At 38.8% G+C, this 23,437-nt stretch overlaps 1 pseudogene; it reads left to right on the top strand.

The window, feature by feature from the left end:
- Positions 1 to 1,220: 1,220 nt before the first annotated feature.
- LOC135734307 (protein ELYS-like) lies at positions 1,221 to 23,435 on the top strand (annotated as a pseudogene).
- Positions 23,436 to 23,437: the final 2 nt, after the last annotated feature.

Genomic DNA, 23,437 nt, shown 5'->3' with positions numbered 1-23,437 from the left:
ATGACTTAACTGTGGATTTTTATTGAATTGAAATCAACATACAAAGCACAGATACATTTTAATTTATTTCTTCATGTGAATCTTTATGGTATTTTAAGGATGTGTCAACTGGTGTGAAACATTTTATAGGCTAACGCGCCACCCTGCAACACTGAGCTATATTTTAAATTGGCCTTCATTTTATTTCACAAACACTTCAAATAAATATTGGAATGGCGAACATTTTTTTGTTAATCCCATGATGAGGGAACAGGGGAAACATCATAGACTGAACCCCTATTGACCCACCCACATTTTTTGTCTTCCAACACCCATCTGTGAAACACAAAACAAATAAGTCTCTATTGCTTTTGTTTATTAACAATGGGTAGCTACAACAGTTAAATTGATTATGATAATGAGAGATCTATCAAATAATACTGACAGATAAGATGTTTCAGTTTTGCAGCAAACAAGGTGGCTTTGAGATGTGTCCATATTTCACCATTTGAATATGTGAAGCAAGTTTTACAACTCTGCCATCTAGTGGAACATGGTTATACTACAACATGAAGGACTACCATCAGATGAAACTGGCATAATATTGTTAATTTCCTGTCTTACATGAATATCGGTTGCAACCTGGTCTCATGGGAAATACGTACCTCTGCACACTTTGCAGCGCCACAAATATGTACCAACAGGCATAGATATGTATATAAAGGCTAGATGGCTCAAGGCGGAGTCAGCTGTGTCGTCACTGGGCGGCCATCTTAGGTCAGTGCTGCCATAGTGCTGCTCCCTGCTGCTGTGGACGGAAGGTGAGTGACATACGCCAACTAAAATGCTCGTAACTTGCTGAATTCTTGACGGATTTACAAACGGTTTGGTTTTTTACAAACGTTATTAACGTGGCTATAATTATGGATGCTTTAACATGTTTCATGAATTTTTTATTTATTTTTAGTATACGTATTCAGTGTCATAGGTACATCTTTGACGTTTATAACAAACCAATCCGTTTGAAAATCGGTAAAAAATTAAGCAAGTTATGGTCATTTAAAAGTACCTGCATCATTAAAACTCAATGCTACGAGTGAGCGAGCGCCCTGTCCTAAGATGGCCGCCAAAATGCGGACGTTCCACTCAATTGGCCATCAGCGCGGACGAGCCATCTAGCCTTTATATACATATCTATGCCAACAGGTACGTATTGCTACAGTTTTGAAAAACAAACGTCCACTGGGGTCGCTTAAGAGAAGAACTCCATGTGACATTACATTAGGAGTTGCATTACATTACATCGCGAGATTTAACAAGGCATGTTGGTAAGTTAAGTCTCTTTAATTTGATATAAAGTTTATTACTCTATATAAATCAGGTTAAACGTGTTCAATTCAATCGCTTTTTTATATCTGTCAGTTCTGCTTAGGCTTATTGTATCTCAAAATGATTTTAAATCAGCACATCGTAACTAAAGCGATTAAATGCCATCTTCAGCTTTTACGTGACGTGATGCAGATTCGACCAGTTTATAATAACTTAGTCATATTAGGATAAAGGTAACGCGAACTATGGTTTTTGAAAACGATGGTAACTACAAAATAACCGTTTTCAAAACCATAGTTAACTAAACCATGGTTATTGTAGTTACTACACACCATGTTTTTTTGTTTGTTTGTTTTAACTGTAGTAAAACCATGGTTAATTTTTGTAAGGGCTGATTCAGTTCATTAGCTTGTTAGTGTGTTAATTAAGGAACGTTTTAAACATTCTGGAACAAGACTGATGAGTGGAATCAGGTGTTTGTCAAAACCTTGGTTATTTTGAAGTTCGACCCGGGTTCGATCCCCCTTTAAGGCAATTTTTTATATAAACGCACGATCTTGATTCATACAGAAATGCGATCTTCTTAATAAATGACGGCGATTATCTTGCATTTAGTTCCCTGTATTCAGATGCTGCATTCACGTGTTCATGTTTTTACCATTCTTTTACTGTCTGTATTTACATTACAATCCAGTCAAACTTGCTAAATTCATTCACCAATCAGATCCGAGCGTTTCTCTCTTCCTCATTTGCTGCGTTCCGCTGTCACTCGCGTGACGTATTACAAAGCGGCAGACCAAAACACATCGGTTTACTTGGATTTGGAGCGACAATTTTCACACAAAAGAGAGGAAAACGAGCGCCATTGCGGAAAATCCTGGTGGCGAGGGAGAGAGAGACGATGCAACAATATTTGTTTCGAAAAAGGCAAGGATATACTTCTGGTCGTTTCTCAATTGGAAGGCTGCAGCCTCCGGAGGTCAAATATGCAGGCTGCATACGTCATCAAGCCTGGTTTATTAAGGTAAACTGAGCATTACATTCGCAAGTCATAAGCATACTGCAACAATGTACGATTAACTAAGTATAATAGTCAACTTTATAATTGTTAATATTATAAACAGCAACAGTCTTGATGACGTATGCAGCTTAGAAATACGACACCCGGAGGCTGCAACCTTCAGATTGAGAAATGGCTTCTGCCACAAGTTCCTCATCAGATAGTTGTAACATGACTGCGTTTATGATGCCTCAAAATGTTGATCGTTTAGCGTTTTAAAGGTTTAGTTTTTAGTTTAGTTTTAAGGTTGGCCAGTTCTTTTCCTTTGTGACAGTGCTGCGGCGCTTGTGGCCTCTAGGCGTGAAAAATACATGTGTAGCGCCCCTTAGTGGCCAAAAAGTTCCGCGGTGTGCCTTTAAAACTGTTATATTTCCTAATTAAACTAAGGCCTAGTCATGGTTTAAGCTAATCCCAAATACATGAACAAGTTTATATAAATAAAGTAGACTAAATGTTTACAATCATATAAACAAGTAATTTTGGATAAACAAACAAATAAATACTGAAACATTTGAGCCATAAGAATAATTCAAATGTATGCAGGCCTAATATGGTTATCAGCTGTGCATCTTGACATCAGAGGTGGGCTTTACTTTGTTACATTTACTTGAGTAAATATTTTTACTCAATTATAAAACTGGTACTTTTAGAGTATATTTAAAGATGGATAATTTTACTTAAGTGCATTTCTAGTGAAAAAACTGTACTTTTATTCTGCTACTGTCAAATGGTAATGATTAATAAATATCAATATAGCCACCTGAGTCTTAGCTTTTCTTTTTTGTCCTCTGTAGTGACCATGAATTTCAGACCTCTAAGTCAAGCACAATTTGTTCAAACTATTTCAATTATACTGTTCGGTCAAGAGGACATCCTCTTGGGTCTTACATGGGGACACAAACTTTCTTTTCAAAATAACGACAGTTGTGATTTTCACATTTTATGGCAACAAGGGAACAAGTAATACTTTTCTGCAGATTATATATTTGATAATTATCCTTTTTTTTAAAAATGATAGTCTAGACTTAAAATTTAGCAGTATTTCGAAAATGTAGGCTACAAACATAAACTATATAGACATAATATAGACATAATTGTGAGGCATCTTTCTTAAAAACAGGTTTTAATTCTTGAATAAAGCCCAGACCTGAACTCAGCTGAACACCTTTGAAACCTCAAAGGTTTTTAGCCAAACACTCATCATCTAAACCTATCAATGATTTGCACAGAGACCTACTGTATAATCATTTCGGAAATTAAAAATGCACTTCCAGAACTGTTGCAACAAAAATCAAAAAGACTCTTTGAAGTAGTATTATATGGTATAGCATTTATATTAGTTTTTAAAGAATTACTGGAATAGATAAACATGTTTATTAGAAGGAGGCGCCCCAATACTTTTGTCTAGTGTATTTGCACAGACAGTGTCTTTGTAGATGTGACAAATGAAAATGACCTGATCCATCATTTCCATCTCCAGTGAGCATCCCTCATCCAGACCCTCATGCAGATGGTTGAAGTTTTGACTCATCATCCTCACCCCATGGCGTCAATATTTGACGCCACTTGACCATGCGTCAATATGTTACGCGGAGGGTATACCCTTCGCGTCATTTTTTGACGAACTGGGGACTTCAATACTATTGAGTCCGTTGCAATCTCTTTCCTATTTTCGTACCATTTTCTTACCATTTTCGCGTCGGTTTAGGGTTAGATTTACATAATGACATCCCTACCCAAACCTATCCCTAACCCCAATGTCAGGCGACAACTGTTTAATTTCGCGTACCTAATAGTATTGAAGTCCCCAGTTCGTCAAAAAATGACGCGAAGGGTATACCCTCCGCGTAACATATTGACGCATGGTCAAGTGGCGTCAAATATTGACGCAATGGGATGAGGATGTGTGTAAAAGAGCATTTGTTGACATAAAGAAAACAAACGCATTGTTCATGGCATTTAATTACAACATAACACTGTGTAATAATACTACCATTTCTGTTTAATCCATAGACGCTCATTTTCACTCTTCAGACCATGGTGTGACCTGCAAGGTCGAATCCAGAGTAAGTAGCCTAAAAAAGAAAAAAATGTAATGTATTTATAAAAGCTCTTATGAAAATCATCATCATTAGCTGTCCGAGGCAGATGTAGGTCTGATGGTCCGTCCAACATTCAAAACCTCACCGTAAATCTACAGTCTTGAGTACTGTAACAAAACAATTTACACATGCACATTATCAATTTAAATGGAAAAAAATACTAAATGTATATAAAAGCTACACTCCTAATTCAATTATCTTTGATATTGCAGCTATAGACAAGACAATCTTCACTGTCTTCACTGGTCCAGTCTCTTGTTACCCCAAATGCAGATGGAGATTATAGAAGAGGATGGTGTCTTTTCTCCAACATCTATTGAAGATCTAGACAGGCTTGAATGAAAGTTAACAGCCATAGGATTTATATAAAGAATGGTATAAACCATTTTATCTGTCAAACCTATTACCAATTATTGTAAACATAAACAATATTATAGTGCTTCATTTGTGTTGAAACATTACTTTAAATGTACTGGATCTGTTTAAGGTGAGCAGCTACACATAAAAGAAGAACATGGAGAATCTGCTCAGAGGTGTTCACCTGCAACGCAGCTGCTATAGAACTATTGATGCAGGAGGAAACACAAGCGAGGTGTGTATGTTCAATGTGTGTATGTTATAGGTCAGTGGCGGCCGGTGACTTCTTTTTTCGAGGGCACTCAATGAGAAGTTCGTCAGAACACGTATGTAGCCCCGCCCGTCATGTGTGTGGTTTGTAATTTCAAAATATTTGTTCTGCGCGTCGAGTGATCCTATGTGCATCACATGTTTTGTCAAAATAAGTGCCTGCTGCAGACATGTCTAAAGGGTTTATGATTGCTCGCGTTTGGCAAATACTCACATAATCTCATGCGTAATCAGAGTTTACTGTTAAGGGAGTGTCTTGCGTGTATTTTGTGAACGTGAGCGTCTCTTTTATCATAAACGGTTTTGACGCGTGTGCAGCAGGCACTTATTTTGACAAAACACGTGATGCACATGGTTCACATGATGCAACGAACACAGATTTTGAAAACACGAGCAACACACGACACTCCGAACGCATATTTTGAATTTGCGCCCCTCGGAAGAGCAGTCACGAGCCGCCACTGTTATAGGTATATTCAAATGTTGTGCAATATACATAAACTAAACTGGTGGACCTGTCATTATTGCATTAGGCAAGTACAACTGAGTAAGTTGAGGAAGTTTACAAATGAGGATCTATATTGTTAGTATAAATATCGTGAAGAAATATCAGTCATACTGACAGTAAACAGTTTTTTAATTACAATAATTACTTTACTTTAGTTAATAAACAACGACTCCATAAGTTTCCTTTTTACAATGTACTGTTATTCTTGTCCCTTAAAACTGCCATTATTTGTTTTGTGAAGTGATGTTTAGTGGACTGATGTCAGACTCATTTCAGATAATAAAGTTTATTGTTAAATTGTTACCCCTGCTTAATAAATATTTAATAATTACTGTGTAAATAAGAAGACAACACCCAAAAGTTAATCAAATTTTGTATTTATGATATGCAGCCTTGGCTGAGCACCTGAAAGTATACACAAGTTTGTTATTTTTTTAATAGCAGAATATAGTTTAAGTGACGACAATGAGGTGATTAACGAGGAGACAAGGGGGTGGGGTGATAGACGAGATAAGCAAAGCACATGGCCTGACAAACAAAGCCACATGCTTTGAAAAAACATGGTACTGCCAGAACCCTGTCTCAAGAAGCTAGAAACTATGACAAGAGTCCAGACAGGATCCTGACATTAAGGTGGAAAGTTTGGTTTGTTTCCAAGTATGTATTTTGTGTTAAAATAAATAAAAGTCAAGTCAAGTCAAGTCTGTAAAAGTTGTCTACAGTTGTAAAAATACAGAATATACAGTATTTTACTGTCAATTGACAAGGAAAAGTTTTACAGTGAGAAGACGGCAACAGACTCTGCACCCCTATACATACACACACTAATAAACTAATTCAGTCATATACACACCCTCCAGATGTCTGCGCTCCGGTGGCTTGCAGTGGCTTCATCATCAGCACCACAAGAGCAGCAGAGTCGTTGGCAACCTTCAGAAATCGACTGAAGACACATCACTTTCATTTACACCTGAGCCTGCATAGCTACCACTTACTTTTCTCTTTATATAAAAAATAACCATGCCTCATGTACTGTGTTAGGTTGACCGATACAAGATTCATAGCAATTATGTACTGCTGCCCTTTTGTTGATGTGATTGCTTCCACCTCATTTGTAAATCGCTTTGGATTAAACCGTCTGCTAAATGTAAAAGTACTTATTACTACCAGCCAAAGGTAATTAGTTACACTACTAGTTATATTACTTTTCTATTGCACCCCCCACCAAAAAAGTTTTGTGAGTCTGTGAATCCAAGAAAGTTGCAGATAAATGAAGAGTACAATGGCCTCAAACTATTTGTTTAACAAGTTATGTAATGTAATAAAGCAGTAACATGCATACCAAAATTTGCAACAGGCTCAAGCAGGTGCCAATTAAACATGTGACTAGCAACTAGCCCTTTTTGGATGGTTATAATCCATAGTTGGATGGTTGGAACTGTTATAATCCAGTGTTTTAGTAATTAATAATACAACCAGTTACCAAGGAAAGTAATATTATTACAGTAGCCTAACTAGTTACTATTAAACTACTTTCTGCCCAACACTGTGAACCTTAATCCATTTTCTACGTTTTAAACTTTGTGAATGGATTTGGGGAATTTTTTACACTAATATAGCCACTAATATGATAACAATACACGGCCACTATTTTCTTTCATATGATAATTAGGGTTCATTTGATAAGAATTAAATGGTCAGAGATAAATGTTACCGAATGTTAAAAGTATAAGAGTCTACTTTTACAGTTAAAAACAACAAGTAATTATAATACAAACCTACCCTAGACAAAACACTTTATATACACTAAAGACAGTACCAAATACTGCAATGATAATTAAAAGGATGTTATATGGCTAATATTTATGTGTTTCCATGACAGGCCTAGCTTTGGGTCGAAGGACATTTTAATGGAGAATAAGTTTATAGACCATTTTGCAAGATGTAAACAACACTGATCCAGAAGCACTTTCTGTTTCAGTTTTTTAACACTGAACAAAATATTAATATTAATTAATATTGGAACAAAATACAACGAACAGAAAATGTAGAATTGAATCAAAATGTAAAATAAATATTAACTAAAAAAAAAATTAAAACAAGAGGAGGTGCTTTTGGACCAGTGATGTTTACATCTGGCAAAATGGTCTATAGTTTTTCTCTGTAATATATCTATCTTGAAGTCTATCTTGTGCTTATTATTTTTTTAACACTGTTATATACAAAATTCTGCCTTTGTTGTAAAAAATTTTTTTGTCTATTTATTGGGGTTAATATTCCGTTTGACGTTTTAAACTATTTCTAAGGCGCACAAGGTGATGTCACAGTAGAAGTGATGCTAATGGAACTGTATAGAGTGTGTGATTATTTCGTCACTGTAATAAGGCTATATAAGACCGCGCGAATTCCAGAAAATTCGTGGGTTTAAAGTTAGGAGTTTCCGAGCAGGAGTTGATATTTTTGTCGTTTGCATTTTCGTGTTTTTGCGTGTTTTTGTGTGTTTCGGTTCTGGTTTTGTGTGTTTTGGTTTGTTTTTGGTGTGTGTTTTGGGGTGTGTTTGTCTGTTTGTTTGGTTGGTTTTTTTTTTTTAATGATTTATAGAGAGCCCAACAAACCCGCTGCGGTTAGCCGGCCATTCTTTGGCTGGCTAATCGCACGGGTTTTTTGCGGCATCTACAATTGGCTGGTCTCTTTATTGGGACGCCAGCGTAGCGGTGAACCTGGACAAAACAGCAGGCGTCCTCGGATGCCAGCTGTGGAGTCCGCGGTGATGCCGGTTTACCGTATTTCGGATTTCACCGCCATGGAGACCTGTAAGTAAACCAATTTCTCCTCTTATTAACTATAAAGTAAAATTAGATGTGTTTATTATATTTTAATCAGAGTTTGACATGAACTGTGTAAGTGAGTCAATATCTGTAACTAAAGTCGTTTAAAGTGTAAGAATCAATTATAATTTTTTGCTACTATACTAACTTAAAAACTTGACAGTTAATTTAAAACTATGGGCAAGGCTTCGTATGAAGACCCGCGATGTAAGTTACCGCGTAATTAAACCGAATTTACAACGTACCTATTTGTAACAACAGAGTATAACCTTTACAGTACATAATACTTGTAGGTATAAGGGAACAATATGATACGTTTGGGGTAATAAGGTGGTAAAAATATGGAAAACTATAAATTATTTATTTAAAGTATTTTACCCTTACAAAAAGTGCTGTGGTTGCGTGGATGATTTTCCAATGGCATTCAGATTTCACTTAAATCATTATTTGTGTTATCAGCAATATAATCATTCATTACTAGTGGAAATGGGCTTTTTTAATTTAATAAGCTATTTAGTCATAATTGCTTCTAAATGTTTGGCTTTTGACTTTAAATTAATAACAATATTTATAGGGGTGGTTTCCGGACAGGAATTAGCTTAAGCCAGGACTAGGCCTTATTTAAATTAGGAAATATAACTAGATTTAACAAACATACCTTACTAAAACATTACTTGTGTGCATTTTGAGGCAAATGAAAGGGCACTGATGTATTTTAAGATGTCACTGCAAGATGTTTTCAGTTTGGACAGCTCTTACATTTATTTTAGTCAAGGACCGATCTAATCCCTGTCTGGGAAACCGCTCCGTAATGTTTTATCTGACTTATTACCCAGATATACAAAGGAACAGAGTTAGGATACAAAATAAGAGTTTGTATGTTTGGCGCTGTGCAAATGTGAAGCAACTGTCCATTAGGAAGTTCAAATGTGCTGCCAGTTGCTGTTTTTGTCCATAGTCTTTTCAGTAAATTTCATCATGAGTTTATACTAGGCTACAGAATGTTGTATTTGTTATGCTTTGTCTATATGCTGCTATATAGTTTATTTTTCAAGAAATGCTAATAGATTTTTAACATAATTTCTCTCATCAGTAAGCATGCGTGACCTGGCAGCCCAAGTCACCAGCAGCTTGCTGAGTTTCCCAGAAGTGACGATAGACGCTCTGGGAGAGGATGAAGTTACGCTTGACTCCGTACTGCATGGAAGATTTACTGTTGGTGAGTGTTGCTTACTTGCTTTACCCTGATTGTATGTTTTAATGACTAAACTATGGATATGTTTGTTTGTAGGCATGTGCCATTTACCGGTTTCAAGGTATACAGAGGTTTTAAACAGTCAAGGTTTTAAAACCACTAACATTTTCTGTAATATTGTTTGCAATGTATGAGCTGGGTTTACACATGTAGTTAGTCATGTAATTTACATTTAATATATATAAAAAATAAATAAAATTATAAAAAATATATTCCGTCCAGTAAGCTTTTTTGTTTGTAGATGTCTGAAAATAACACATTTTAGTGTTGCAATGGCAATACCTTGAAGCCGTGGTATTTTTGCTTAAGGGTATCATACCGCAAAAATCTCATACCAGCCCATGCCTAGTTGTTTGAATTAATGTAATGACAAATGGTGTTTGTTTGAATAATGTAAAACGTCTTTAAGTTTTTCTCAATTGTTGCCATCAGGAAAGAGTGGACTGGCCTGGCTTGCTTGCGGGCCCCAGTTGGAGGTGGTCCATGCAGTTACTGGCGAGCGTGTCTCCGCTTACCGCTTCAGCGGGGTGTCCGAGCATCCGCCCACGGTGTTGGCCGTGAGGGATTTCTGTTGGCTAAAGCGAACAGGGCTTCTCGTGGGTCTGGAGGAAGGTGAAGGCAGTATGTTGTGCCTTTATGATCTTGCCATCTCCCGTGTTGTCAAGGCTGTGGTCATACCTGGCAAGGTAAGTGTGAACAGCTTTATTGTGTTTTATGGATGAGTTTCATGGATTGCTGTATTTTCTTGCCTTGATGTTTAAAATGCAGAGACTACGGCTGACGCACAATTAATAGCACACAAAATAAAAGTTTGTTTTTGTGTTTTTTTGTGTACTGTATGTAGTAATTATGCATGTGTATATAACACACACATACAAGTGTTTCTTAAATATATAAATAAATGTTTGTGTATTTATACACAAACTATCCAATGGAAAAGGGCCATTAGTGCCTTTAACCAAGAACCAGTGCTTTACCATTCCACACCGGTTGTTGCATAGAGACTACTGTGGATGATAAGGTGACCAAAAAGCTCATCATCTTCTTGTCTTAAACAGATAACAGCCATTGAGCCCTTGGTTGGCTATGGAGGGGCCAGTGCCAGCACACAGCATCTGCATCAGAGTCTACGTTGGTTCTTTGGGGTTGCTGCTGTGGTAACAGACGTCGGTCACGTTTTGCTGGTTGACCTCTGTCTGGATGACCTTCCTTGCAGGCAGAGTGAACTGGAAGCCTCAGGTGAGATTGTGACAGATGGTGTGTTTTTTTTTTTTGCCTTAAATAAATCCAAAGGCTTTATATTAACCTCAAATTACTTTCGTGTGTGCTTTGACACAGATTTGGAAGTGGTCTCTCCCTCTGAGATCCCACGCTTTAGAGAGGGTGCGATTCAGCAGGGCAGACACCTGTGCCTGCAGCTCAGCAGCCCCACAGATACAGGGGTAACAGCGCTGCAGTATATACAGCGGACCAACCAGCTTGCTGTAGGCTTTGCTGATGGCTACCTGCAGCTCTGGAACATGAAGACCCTCAAAAAAGAGTTAGTGAAACTTCAGAGTACTTTTAAAACCAGAATAATGAAGTCTCTTTCATTTTACTTTAATGTAAACATCAATCTGTCCTCTTTTGCTCTCCAGATATCACTCACGGCTAGAGGGTGGCAGAGTGCCCGTCTACGCGTTCACGTTCCAGGAACCAGAGAATGATCCCCGAAACTGCTGCTATTTGTGGGCCGTGCAGTCAGCACAGGATCAGTAAGTTTGCTGTCTCTATGACCAAGGACACAACCATCCCATTCGATTTTTAGTGTTTACATTGCACCTTATGATTTGAAATTGTTGTTTCAGTGAGGGGGATGTGGTTAGCCTTCATTTATTACAGCTGGCCTTTGGAGAGAGGAAGTGTTTGGCTTCAGGGAAAATTATCTATGAGGTATAATAAATAGACTAAGCAGTTCTGTAATATCCATTTTAAATATACATACTTATGATATACAATGTTGTCGCTGATAATGATTCAAACTTTGATGCTCAGGGTCTTGAGTATTGTGATGAGCGATATAGTCAGGACCTGAATGGCACGGCGTTCCCACTCAGGGCTCAAGCTACTAATACTCGTTTGATCGGCTGCCAGACTATAGAGAAGTTTCGTCACCATCCTGATCGCGATGACAGCATGAATGAAGGTTTGTTCACGTGGCTAGCCTTATTGTTTACGTGCAGTGTGCTTGATGTCAGGTCAACTTTACAAGTTTTTGTTTTTTCTTCAGTGGCATCTCCGGATACAAGCGTATCAATTTTTAGCTGGCAAGTTATGCCTTACGGACAAGGCCAGCCATCTACCTTCATTGGTGTTTTTGATATTAACAGATGGTACCATGCTCAGATGCCAGACTCACTAAGGTAAGAGGACATGTGACCAAAGCTTCAAAACTGTAATAAACTTCCATAAGGCCTACATGTTTGTGCATATGTAAATCGTGCTCTGTATGTTATGATTTCTGATGTTTTTCTCTTGTTTCTTGCTCAGAACGGGTGAATCTTTGAGAAATTGTCCTTATCTGGCAGTGTGGTCTCTTGACTCTGTGGTAGAGATGACTGCTTCCTGTCCTCTGATGGACCTTATTGTTCATGAACGCAGTCTAAGTAGGGGCCTGCCTTACACCTGCCCCCCACCAGAGCAGTTCTTTAATCCCACAACCTACAACTTCGGCAAGACACAGATTCATTTTTTATTATAATTTATGGAATGTGTACTGGCTTTATAAATGTCTAATAACACTTGTTTTTTTTCTAGATGGAAGTTGTTTGCTTAATACTGGAATTGTGCACTTTACTTGCTCTGGTCATCAAAAAGAGGTTCGTTTTCATCCACTGTTTTATATTGTATGCCTAATTCTATTTATTCTTGTGCATTAAAATCATACTCTCCACTCTCAGACCCTGAGCTACTTGAAGAACCTGGCTCCAAGTTTGGGCGACAGCATTACGATCGGATACTGGCGCTGCCTTATGTCTGGTCTCCTGTCGTCTCGTCTTGCTGATGTCCTCCAGCCCTCTAGCCTCTCACAGGTCACACACACCTTTCATTCGACATTACCTTGTGTAGGATTGGTCAGGAGGACTACCTTGAGAGACAGTAGAGATGTTATGAAACTAATACTTTTTTTTGTATTTACAGGAAGAGCAACTTGATGCCATCTTATGCACCGATTCTATTATAAAGAACTACTACGTTAGCCAAAGGGAAGAGCTGCAGAGACTGGCCAAGGAAGTTACTCAAAGTGCCATTGGGTGGTAATTGATGCAAACTAATATTATGTCAGAGTCCGCTGCTTGAAATGAGCTCGCACAACTCACAAAATAAAACTAATGAAAGACCTGGAGAGCAGCCGCTTTAGTTTTATCAATGAAAGCTTAAAGAGAGCGCTGTACATTCTGTGTTCACACTAGAAGTCAGACACGATATAAAACATTGTGCTCGGTACATCACATTAGATAAATGGACGGACCATCACTTCTACCTTCTCTACCTAATAAATTATACAAAATAATACAGTTTTTCTTTACAATAGGGATAAGTGGTGTGCGGACTGCCTAATGATTGACGGTCTGGTAACGCAGTGTGGGGAGCGTCTTGTTGAACTCTGGAGAAGGGATGAGGGTGGAACTGGACAGTATCCTCCCCCGACACTTCATGTAAGTGAAGACTTTTAGATGTGCATAAAAGAAAAGACTTTGTCTCCGCTGTACTTATTTTTTGTTTATTTATTTGCTTGCAGGCCTTGCTTGATATATATCAGCTGGAAAACATTGAGGAATCTGCCAAACATGCTATTGCATCCTTTTTGAGCTTTTGAAACTCTGCTGCATCTATGTACTCCTATTGTATAAAATGTGTAAATATTGTGCGTTCTGCCATTTAAGATTATTCCTTGACTCAGTTTCGTAGGTTATTTATTTCCTACTTGATTTGATGCACCACTTTTCTGGGGAAATAAGTACATCAGTGGAGTCTTTTCCCACCCCATTTGGTATTCCCATTGGTTTAGTCAAACTGGTACAAGGCCTGTGGTTGCTGGATCATCATGATCATGAGGTAAGCATTGCTTTAACTTGGCTTTTATCTGCTGTCCATTTATTTGTGCAGTGTTATCCCTACACATTCTCCCGCCAGCTTTTGTGTTTTGATTTTTCACAACTGTTCAACAAAACGCCTTTCAGGAAAATTGTCTTCTATAAATATACTGTTTATAAAACCTATGAAAATAGTAGGTTTCTTTAAAAATAAGGCTTAAATAATTGCATTTTCATAAATGAGCACAGATTAAAACATACATGGAGTTTACAATGCTGTAGAATTAGCTGATGCTTCAGTTAGTTGGGTAAGAGCGCCATCTAGTGGATAAGTAAAGATTAAAGGAATTAAAGATTACTGTAAAAACTTGTCAGGGATGCGTCATTGGCAGGGAAATGTTTTTTCTTAACTCTTTCCCCGACATTCACAAGTTAACTTGTCAATTTAGAGAAAACACTTCCCTGCCAATGACGAGTTTTTCCGGCAATCCATGTTTCCACTATTATCCACCAGATGGTGCTCTTACCCAACTTATAAAACCCGGAAGTATTCGCCTACACCAAACTCCGTGTATGTTTTGATCATCGCTCTGACTCGGATCTCTATCAAAAGTTGCAAAAATGCAATTATCTTAGCTTTTTGCTCAAAATTTGGTATTTTTTGAAGAAACCTACCCATATTTGAGAATTGATAAAAAGCAAATTAAGGTAATATGAAACTTTTTTTTTTAAGCTGAGGGTCCGTTCTTTCATTTGATATTACATGTTCGTATATTTAATTTAAAGTGCCCATCTTATGACTGCTTTTCCACAAGTTATATAGGTGTATGAGTTCCATAAAGCATGTTTCAAAAGTTGTTTGCTCGAAATAGCTTGTAGGAAAAGATTGTTACCCATCTCTAGTAGCCTCTGTTTCAGGGCAGTTCAGATTGTGCCGTTTTGAGCTAGTCTTACATATTTATGAGCTGCTGCTCCTTTGATCACGCCCTACTACTAACGTCATGTGCCCGTGCGCATGCTCAGTGGTATCGTGAGCAGTACAGACCATACTGTGTTATTATTATATTTATTATTATTATTAATGGTTTATGTTGCCAACAGACAAATCATACAGAAAAGTATCACTAATAAGTACACTACAGGAGAAGAAACTCATGACACACAATGATTCCAGAGTAAATTGTGATGTTACGTTAGCAGTCACAACAATAAACTCGTTTTCCCTGGACAATGCTAAAATATTCCCATTATAAAACATTTTCAAACGCATTATTTTCGCAAATTACAGAAATTAAGACCCGGCGGGGGATGTATACTGCTTGTGGACCGCGTGCTAATTGCTAGAAGCTAGCGGGAGGTCCGGACCGTTCGGGGGTTAGCCTCGTCAGAAAAGCCGGGGCGGTAAGGCCCGGTCTCGGTGTGTCAAACTCATCATGACACACAAAGATTCCAGCGTAAATTGTGATGTAGCAGTCTGAACAATACACTCGTTTTCCCTGGACAATACTAACATATTCCCGTTATAAACATTTTCAAACGCATTATTTTCGCAAATTACAGAAATTAAGACCCGGCGGGGGATGTATACTGCTTGTGGACCGCGTGCTAATTGCTAGAAGCTAGCGGGAGGTCCGGACCGTGTATATATCTATGCGGACCGTAAAGTTATTAGAGGCTCTTGTGTCTTTTGTGACAGAAGATGACAACATACAAAATATAACGTGACTTAACGTTCCTTTTGTGATGATACAACGCGATCGCGAATCGAATCCAGTCTGTTTCAGATGTGTGAATGATCCATGAAAGTCCAATAAAATACATCCAATTACCATTTTTGTCCACAAATGCGTATAATCCGTGAAATATAGATACATAGTCTGTTGTTTACATCAGATTTCGCATGAAGGTCTTATCGCCTACAATCTGAGGACTGTTTGCGTCGTAACACACTGTATATAAGATTACTCCTGGTTCCAATAATCACGCGTTAAAACTTTGTTTTTAAAAGTAGGCGGGAGTATAATCCATAATATCCAAATAGCGCTGTTATTTCCGTGAGACATGATAACAGCACAGAGGGTCTCATTCAAGTGACTGCTCTATGCTCTCTAGCTACCTGGTGGGTGGAGACCTGCGAGTGGGGTGGTGGGCGGGAAAATTCAAACTGAATGTGACGAAACTTTTTGTTACGTCACAACGGAGCTGAGTTTTAACTTGCGTGATCTGAGACTCAAGGCAGAGGACATTCAGAAACCTGTATCTCACTCAAAACAGCATGGATGGATTTTTTTCCAAGTTTGTATGCGTGTGGGAGCATCAGAGACACAAAATAACACCCCAAAACCCAGAAAAAGTGAGTTTTTCATAATACGGGCACTTTAAAGTAGAACATTTTCTGGAAGCATTAAACTTTTGTGAAAATCATAAGAATTGCTGGCACTAGCTGGCAACTATTGTTTTTTTAAACACTGGCGGGGAAAGAGTTAATTTGACCAGTTAACTTGTCAATGATGATAATATGTAATTATTTCTAATGAACAATTTTATGTAGCACTTTTCTTAGCATGTTTTATAATTAACATGAACTCGTATGAAGATTTGAGATATATTTGTTGGTTGAAACTAACATTACTATCAGTTTGTGTGTAATATGTTATGTTTAATGGACATATTCCCCCTTACCAGAGCTCTCTGGAGCTGCTCTTGCATCCAGCCACCAGTCACTCACTTTGGAGCTGGCAACATGAGCGTGTCCTGCAAGCTTTGATGTGTCAGCAGAAGCACACCCTTGCTCTACGCTACTTACATGTGATGAAGCCTCCACTGTGCACTACCAGCCAAGCCAAGCTTTCCCTTTCAGTCCTGCTCCATAACAGGTAGAAATGCACCCTATCAATTGTATAGAGTGCCATGTTTTAATGTGTAAAGTGCTTTAGAAAAAGCTGATTTATAGTCTCTTACTTTGGTGGGGTTTTTTGGTGCACAGGTGTATTGTGGAGGCATGGGCGTTGTTAAGGCAGCACTGTAATAAGTTAAACATGGAAGAGCTGATGAAGTTTCTCTTCGATACGTGCCAGGAGCTAGGTCTGATGAAAGAGCTACTGAATCTGCCACTTGGCATGGCAGAACAGGTGGGTTTAAAACACTTTGAGACCGTATAAGGGTGCATACTTTGTCAAAAGTCTTTGTGGGATGTTGCATTAACCATATCATATTTTTGAGTGGTTTTAATTTTACTTTGGCAGGAGTGTTTGGAACGATTCCTTCAAAACTCTGGAGGTTTGGAGAATCGAGAGCTGCTTTTGGTCCACTACCTCCAGCAGGCCAATTATGTTCCTGCCCTTCAACTCAACCAGACCCTCAAAATGAACCTTGCAGTATGTTTGGATCCACCTTATAGTTTTAATTTATAGATTGAGGTGAAAAATGAGCCGTTCACAAATGTATTGTAATTTTTCTGATTCAGGCCGATCAGGATCTTAAGATGATGGAAAGGTCAAACACTAGGAACTCCATTTTAAACCAGTATTGGAAAGTTCTTCCACGAGTTCAAAGGAAACTAATCATTGAGCGAGCAAAAATCATTGAGCGAGCAAAACCATACCAACACCCTGCTACGATCCACAGAGAAGGTACCCATAATAATCAAAAGTCTTGTGATGTAGTGTTGAACATAGTGTTGATATTTGACTTATTGCACATTCTTTTCTCACCCCTAGTTAAAAGACCTCCACCTCTGTCAATTGTAGCTAAACGTTCAGCTTCTGAAAATGTCATGACTCGAGCAGCTTTTATCAATAATGTTCTTTCAAAAATTGAAGAAGTTTGGGTTGGCAAGAACCCTACTCCAGAGTCATCGCCTTCCAAAAGGTATGTCTTTCTTCGTCTTTATAAATATACATTTTTGCTACCAAATTTTTATTTTATAGTAAAGTGTTGACAAGGTCCCCACGGGGAAGTTTTTAAAAACATTTATAAAACGGTTAGTTCCAACCCTTGATTCTGAATGGTCAATAGCTGTGCTTTATTCACGATAAAACACGGCTATGACCGCTTCACCCAACGGTTCTATTTAACATCACTGGTGGTAACCGTTTTATAAAAGCAATAAGGTACTCGAGGCAAGTGCTTATTATAAGTTACTTATTCACGATACAGCACAGCCTCCCGTACCTTATTGCTTACATATACATAGATACAGGTCATTGAAAGTGCTTGAATTTATTTTACGCAATTCCATATCCCCTGTGTAGTGTAGGATAATATCATAAAAATTCTATACTTTTTAAGCACACGTGCTAAACTGTTCACTTTAAATGTTTATATCTTCTGTATGCGAATGTTGATTCATACCAAAATGTTTTTTTGCATAGTTGTGTTGGACAAATGAAAATGTCTCTGGTTACGTATTCCCTGAGAATGGAATGAGACGCTGCGTCTCCCTTGCCATACTTCCTGCGTCCCTGTAACGCTGTCTTTGGCAATATTTCAGATAGCGATATACTTCCTGTCTTCCGCGTCACCCTGTCTTTGTCGTTAAGCCTCGCCATTAGTTGAATTTGATATACACATTCAGACGCACTTACCCCTGGAGGCGTCCCCAAAGTGTCACCACAGTGACGCAGCGTGAGTTCCCTTTAAAGGGAACTGTAACAATGTATCTTTAAGGGTAACACAATGTTACCTTGCTCTCACTTGAAATGTGTTCCCACATTTAGTCCTTGAATTTGAGGGTATTGCACCTGGAAAGTCCTTGAAAGGTCCTTGAATTTGAAATTAACTGATGTGTGGGAACCCTGTGTTTATTTTATTTCCTCTGTAGCCCCAGAGAGGCAGAGATGCAAGTGCCAAGCCTGCATCCTCCCTCGCCAAATCTACCCGAGCCCTTTGTAGGAAAACCTATTAATATGTTAACCAAAAGGATGTCCAGGTAGAAGACCTGTTTTTATATTAGCATTTTGCTACTCTTTTTGTAATTTAAATGTATATCCCAAAGTAACTCACCATTGCCTTGTCACCAGGCTTTTGGATTTGGTCGTGCAGCCATCTTCCCAAACTTCTCCAGAGAGTTCTAATTTGCCGGGTACACCGTCAAGGTCCATAAACTCATGGGCTGGCCCAAAGAGCATCAGTAAAGCTCCAGAGCTCAATCTGTTGCAAACTCCACAAGTGGTTAAGGTGAGCAACTCCATGATTTTAAAACTCACAGACAAGTGAGCAGAAACAACTGTTGTGCCTTTGTAATCACCCATATTCATTAAAATCTTCTTGGTGTTTGTTTAGAGAGCTCGAGCATTGGCATCAGGCCGAGTTTACTCTGCCTTCACCCCACAGTCTATTCTGAGGACTAGCTTACGACCCACTCCTGTGGCCACCCCTTCGGCTTCTCCAGGCCGGTCCATCTCTCCCACACTTCGCCACAAAGAAAGCCGCATTACTTTTATAGAGGATGCTGACTCTCCAGAGCCTCCCAAGGGATCTGTCCACTGGAACAACGGGGTAGGTCTGATTGTGCAGCGGCCCTTTAAAATATTTGTTTTTGTAGATTTGTAGACATTATGAAGATATTGAAAAAGAAATGTTGTCTTTGGCTTCTTTACAGATTGCCTTTAACAGGGAGATCAATACACCTAAGAGGTCGTCCCCACCTCCCAAAGCAAATATTGAAGTCTGGAGTGAACATTCAGATTTAGAAGATGAAGACAAACATCTAAGGACACACAACCCCTTACTGGAAGAAGGAGATAATCTTGATGTACAATCTGAGAGTGGGTCTTCTGTACAAGAGATCCCAGCAGAGTTGTCCAAACAAGTGCTACCAACTCTTGTGTCTCGGCCAAGTCTCGGGCAAGAAGCAAGTTTTGTCTCTAATCAGTCTGATTCCACTCTCGAGTTTCATAAAGCTCCTTTACCTGAGGATTTTATGGAAACGCAGAAGAAATGTAGAGCAGTTGACAGCTTTGATCATGAGGTGACTGTGAATCTTACTTCTTTAGATAAAGATTTGTCCCTAGTAGAAATCCATGAAAGGGAAGAGTTGCCCTCTATTGCAACGCCTGAGAAAGAGCTGGAAAACTTGCCTAGTGGATCAAGCATATCCAACACAGAGGAATCTCAGAGTCTTGAACTTGAATTGCCTGTAAATGTTGAGAATAATCTTAAAAAGGAAGATATAGAATCGGAGCATTTGCTTCAAGTTCACAAACCAAGTGACTCACTAGAGGGTTTGGCTGAGGTTTCAGTTCATTCTGACATCCAAGAACTAAGAGATGCAAAAGAATCTGTAGATGAATCCTCTATTGTTGTTGAAGCTGTCAATATTATTCCTGTGGAGGAATATGCAGCTCCTAGCACATCTGAAGAACCAGTAGGCAAAGAGGAAGAACCAGTGGAACAAGAACCAGATATTGAGCCATCTGTTAAATCTGAAATTCCGACGAAAGAGTTGGTGAGCCATGAACCTGTTGCTGACATTATTGGTGAACCTAAGAAAAGTGAGGAATGTGAGGAGGAATCTAAGGAAACGTCAGGTAAGAGATGTTTAAGAACCAATTTCTATTAAAGGTGCATTGTGTAACTTTTATAAGGATCTCTTGACAGAAATGCAATATAATATACATAACTATATTATCAGGGGTGTTGATAATATACGTTGTCTCAGAAGATGAGATGGTGTCCTGTGGCTTATCTATGCATTTTTAAAAGGGAGGGGGAGAGCTGTGTGGCCTGAGCCGTAGGTTTCTCAGTCTCACAACTAGATGCTGCTAAACATCTACACAGTGCACCTTTAATACACTGCTTTTTATAGTGAAACCAACCGTTGCCGAAATGTTGTTTAGTAATGTATTTGTTCTATAGTAATTTTATAGTAATTGTGAATACCTATTTCAAATGTGTTTTAAGTAATTTTGTATGTGCCAATATGTAATTTATTTTCTATATTCTAGATTTGGATGCCTTTGTGGAACAGCATTTATTTGGCCCAGACCTGTCTCCACCCTTGACCCGGACCAGTATTAAAGAAATCCCAGATGCATTAGTTCAAAGGTGCTTATCAGTCATGCTTCTCATTTATGAATAAATTACTCTGTTGTCTTTTTATAACATTTGTTTATGATGTGTACATTACATAGTGAACCAGTTTGTGATGTTGAGCAAGTTCAACCTGTTCCTGAGAATGCAACAGATTTGAAAACACAGACATCTGTTACCTCATCAGAACCTGCAACCTCAGAGTCCAGATGTAAGTTAAATTCAGTCCTGCTCTCTTTAAGCCTAAACAACATATATTTACAAATTGTACTTTTAAATTCTTTTTATAGCTGTGGTGAGCTTGAATGACAGTGATGAGCTCACTAGTGTCAAATCTGAGGATGAGTCAGAAGATGGAGGAGAGTCTGGTGATGAGAATGTCGAGGACTCCGGTAGTGAGGTTGAGATCATAGAAGAAGTAAAAGGTAACGGTAGGAGTAACCACCAGTCTAGTCCTGTCCTTTTCTTGGAGGAAGTCCCTCCACATGAGCAGTACCTTCAGGAACAAGCAGATGCTGTGCTATCATTGGTCACCCCTGAGGAACAGCTAAAAGTGAGTTTTTTTATGTATTTAGGTATTTGCATAAGTCTTATCTATTTATTACATTTCACCTGTGTGCACAACTTTAGTGCCATGTTCTAGCATGTACATTGGCTCTCTGCAGGTATTGGATAGTGACATGCCTGTGGGGGATGGAGAAGTGGTAATGGTTGGCCTTGCCCCTTTGGGTAATGACGTTGACCAAGATATACCTTCTGCAAAAGAATCAAAGCCTACAAGTTCAGCACAAAAGACCCCACAGAAAGCCACACCTAGGAAAAAATCCAGAAGACTAAGAGACACAGTTTATAAAGAAGAGGAGCCCATATCAACTGACCCCAGCAATGACCCACAACCACAGACCAGACAGAGTGCCATAAAAGCACGCCAAACAATCGTTGAAGTTCCAGAGACGCAGCAAGTAGTCTTAGAGGAGAAGTCTTCCCGAGCTCGTAGTAGTCCTAGTAGGGTTACACACAAATCCACCAGAGGACTTGCATTGGAAAGTATCCAAGAGGAACCTCCGGAAGATACCGTAAAGGATATGGTACCTCTGCAAGTGGAAGCTAAAAGTGCTCAGGCTGATGCCCTTGCAGAACAACTCGATGAGGAAGTCCGGGAGGAGAGCGCCTCGGTTGTTACTGAAATAATACGTGCCAAGCGAAGAGCGACTAAATCTGTGATGCCTGCGGCAACACTGAATGAAACCCAGAATGTAGGTGTTGAAGAATCTAAATTGGTGGGATCAGAAATCCAGGAACCTGCCAACAAGTCAACGAGACGTACTCGAAGGAGGAAGGTGTCTGAACAAAAAACATCCGTTGCAGATTCAGTACCTTCCACTGCTGACCTGAGGAAAACAAGAGGTAGTTGCAGTCAATGTTTTATTACCTCTGCTGTTATTATACAGTTTCCATTTGCATTTATAATTTTTCTACATTATCTTTATAGGAAGGAGAAAAGGTACTTCTGTACAAAATGAAACTGAAGTGCCAGAAACATTAGTGCCTCAAATGCAAAGCTCAGAAGATGCAGTAAATTCCCATCCTAAAGAGGTTAGTGCCATTTAAGTCCAATAAGGTGCCATTTTATTTAAAGATAACTGAGGGTGTATATAAAGAGCTGGATTAGACAATTTGTTTTCTTATTTGTCACAGGACAATGGCCCGGTAGATGATGCAGTGGAAACTGAAGCTGTCAAACCCAAAAAGAAGAGAAAATCTAGGTGAACTGTCTGTTATATGTGGTTGTGGCTAGAAGGGATACAGCGATGGCAGGAATCTCGCTGTGTCTAAGTTCTGTTTTATACTAATCCTACCCCCAAAGCTGCATCCCATCTAGCCAAAACTGTTATATATAGTTTTGTTAAAACTGTTAAACACCTCCTTGAGCGTTTTTGAATACGTTTGCTCTGTTTAACAGGACAAAGGCGGCTCCAGAACCTCCACCGCCTGTTGAGATCAGTTTCCTCTCTCCTTTGGCTAGTCCAGCCGAACCAAATGCAAGAACCGAAAAGAGTACGGACGTGAAGGATACACCCTTGCTGAAGATGAATCTACGACGTAAACGCATGAAAGTCAAATGGATGCCATTTCCCCTAAACCAGTGACACGGAGAAAGAAACTTTGATTGTGATTCATCCCCAAAAATGCATGGGATCTGCTCTTCCCTTTCCTAAGAACTCTGCAGCCTGCTATTTTCTAATTAAGATAATGTTTGGAATAACTAAACATCTAATTTGAGAAATTATTTTATTATAAATTATGCTGTTTACTGAGGGACTTGAGCACCAAAAAAGATGGCTTAGTTTTTAAATGTTTCTACTAATGCAAATGTAAATAGTCTTTTAGCGATGCTATAAATAAAATTTGATACTTGTGAATTATTTTGTTACTTGGTTTGTTTATAGAACGGATTGTGTAGGAAATGTAAAACCGGATCAAACAATAACAAGGTTTATGGGTTGCACCACTTGGATGATGTGGTTCACCTTGCATTGGTTAAGTGTAACAAGATGGTCTATTTTAAACGGATGGACATTTCGCTGTACTTGGCACTTAGTCCTCTCTATCATGAGGTCTTAAAGGTGCAGTGTGTAAA

Source organism: Paramisgurnus dabryanus, chromosome 17 (genome assembly GCF_030506205.2).
Source record: "Paramisgurnus dabryanus chromosome 17, PD_genome_1.1, whole genome shotgun sequence".
In the NCBI taxonomy this organism is placed as follows: Eukaryota; Metazoa; Chordata; class Actinopteri; order Cypriniformes; family Cobitidae; genus Paramisgurnus; species Paramisgurnus dabryanus.
The sequence above is the reverse complement of the archived record's forward strand: the minus strand, read 5'-3'. Positions and strand labels throughout refer to the sequence as shown.